The sequence below is a fragment of the Helianthus annuus genome, chromosome 11 (assembly GCF_002127325.2).
Source record: "Helianthus annuus cultivar XRQ/B chromosome 11, HanXRQr2.0-SUNRISE, whole genome shotgun sequence".
NCBI classification, from domain to species: domain Eukaryota; kingdom Viridiplantae; phylum Streptophyta; class Magnoliopsida; order Asterales; family Asteraceae; genus Helianthus; species Helianthus annuus.
The window spans coordinates 82,188,106-82,190,795 of NC_035443.2; positions in this window are offsets into that span (position 1 = coordinate 82,188,106).

The window sequence follows — 2,690 nt, forward strand, 5'->3', positions numbered from 1 at the left end:
CTAGCCGATCGGCTGGCCTGTTCGATCAGGATGCTTCTTGTTCGATCAGCAACCCTTTTTGAGTGTTTCGCGACGGTTTTCGATATTTCGATTTCGGTAGACGGGGATACGAATACGATGGAGTTCCTAGTCAAATCACTTTCAGTCCCAACTACTATATCTAACATACAATGATCAATAAGTCACGTTCCGATGTCGATTTCGATTGAGTTAGATGCTTTTCGAGTTTCGATTCGAGTTTCGATTGAATACCACAAAACATAAAGTAAACATGCACAAGTAGCACATAAGGCACACACACACGTAAGTATTACCACACCAGTTTCGCATAGTTCGAGTCTCGAGTTCGATTGATTGATTTGGTTAACTTGATTATTGATTGATTAACTTTATCGCATTGTTACTTCCTATCATTCACAGTCGTAAATCGGTCGCATTGATTAAACGTTCGATCATTTCATTTAGACAACACTTACTCCACATAATACAAATAAAACACAAAATCGACTAATTACAGTCAAGAAGTCAAAGTTGACTTGGACTTTGACTTTTACTTTGACATTCGAAAACACGGGGTGTTACACCTACGTATTGCATACCTAGTAGGACTCATAACCTCCGTTAGGCAAAACGAGACTCGTGAAGCCTTTTGCCTAACCAGTCTCCTCACTATACTTGGTCTCATATTTGTGGTAACAATAGTTTGCAAGGTAATATTTTAGCTAATATTGTAATTTTGAATCCACTAATAATAATGATTTGATATTGGGTGTTAATTTTTGTGACAGTGTAGCCACTAGTAAGCAACTCGTGTGCCCACGCACACATGTATAAAAGGTTTAAATGGTCGTGCAAATGAAAGGGATGCTAGACAAGAGTTGGAGCAAAGAGTGCAATAGTGCAACATATGGAGAAAGAAATGAAAGAAAATAAACAAAGGAGACAAAAATAGTTTGAAGAGTTTATTAAAAAATTTCAGCATCCTGTTAGTCATTAGTGGTAGTTTTTTTAATTATTCCGGATCTTTATATTTAACAATGATGGTTTTTTGATTTAAGCGGGCTTAGAAATTTTGTTATTGTTGGTGCATCTAGTGTCTGTTAACTTCGTCTTAATCGAGTCTTATGTCTAGATAGGATAGATCAGGGCACGGAAAACTAGAAAGTGGTATTTAGGGGTGATTCCGCTTGAAAGTGACATTGGTCATTTCAAGCGAAATCAGAAACATTGTAATTCCGCTCGAATCTTACTTGATGATTCTGCTTGAACGGTTTGGAGCGGAATCAGGATCCGCTTGAAGCTGCTTAAAGCGGAATCATGTCAACTATAAATAGGTATTATGTGTTGTCATTTCAAGCGGAATCTGGTCATTAGTTCTAAGTTGAGGTGATGTCCGTTTGTCATTCGAACATGTAAAAGCTCAGGAAATCATTAATAGAAAAGGAATTGAAAAGGAACAAGTTGTTTGACATTGTTTGCATTGATTCTGCCTTTGTAAATGATGATGAACTACTCAACTTGACTGTTTAGGGTCACCGGAACGATCCAACAAGTGGTATCACAGCTCAGGACGAGGAGTTCATACCAATTCAGCTTGATTCTACCGGATTCTCTCACTTCTACTCATTCTTTTCTGATTTGGACAAAAGTTAGTGGTTAAAATGGCCTGATTTTGATGTATAACAAGCGAAACATAGTTCTAACTAATCCTTGAGAAAACTAGACATTAATTCGAACAAAATTGGACAAAATTGTTTAATTTCGCTTGAAATTCATTCGAAATTGCTGACATCATCATCTTATTCTGCTTGAAACACTTGTGTAATTTCAAGCGAAACCTGCATAAAATCATATTCCGCTTGAAAAATAGTGTCTGATTTTGCTTGAAATCAGATTTCGCTTGAAAGTATTGTATGATTTCGCTTAAAGACATATTCCGCTTGAGAGTTTAAGCGAAATAAGAGATTTCGCTTGAAAAGGCTTATTCCGCTTGAAAAGTCTATTTCCGCTTGAGCAGTATTTCGCTTGAAAAAGTGATTTCGCTTGAAATTGTTGTTTTCAAATTTTCAAAAATTTTCTAAGTGTTTGTTGATTGTTTCAGGTACTTGGAAATGGATGATTTGTTCATGAATCCGTTCTGTGATGTGTTTGCTTATACCAGTGGATCGGGAGATGGTACGACGAACAACACGAATGAAACTACACCAATACCGAGTGTGAAGAAGATTCTTTCTGATGCAATGAGCGTAGAAAGTGCTTATGGTACATACAACAAGCCTCCTAAACTGATGGCAATCGAAGATTATAATCGGTGGGCTACGAGATTTGAGGAGTGGCTTAAAGCATTCGCATATTTAAGCTGGAAAAGTTTAAAGAATGGTTATACTTCAGGAGATCAAAGTGGTCAAAGTCTAGTAGAACCTGATGATATTGAAAGATACGTTGCTGAACAAAAATGCATAGCGTTGATTCATCAGTCAGTCAGAGATGATATAATTTCGTTGATCGAATATGAGAATTCAAAAGATCTTTGGGAGAAACTGAGGGTTAAGTGTGTAGGTAGTGCTGAGATTGTGAAAAACAAAAAGAAATTGTTACGTAAAGAGTTTGATTTATTTGGTTGTATGAAGAATGAATCTGTTTGTAAAATGATCGAGAGATTTGGGCATCTGAAGATGGAGCTGGCTAGA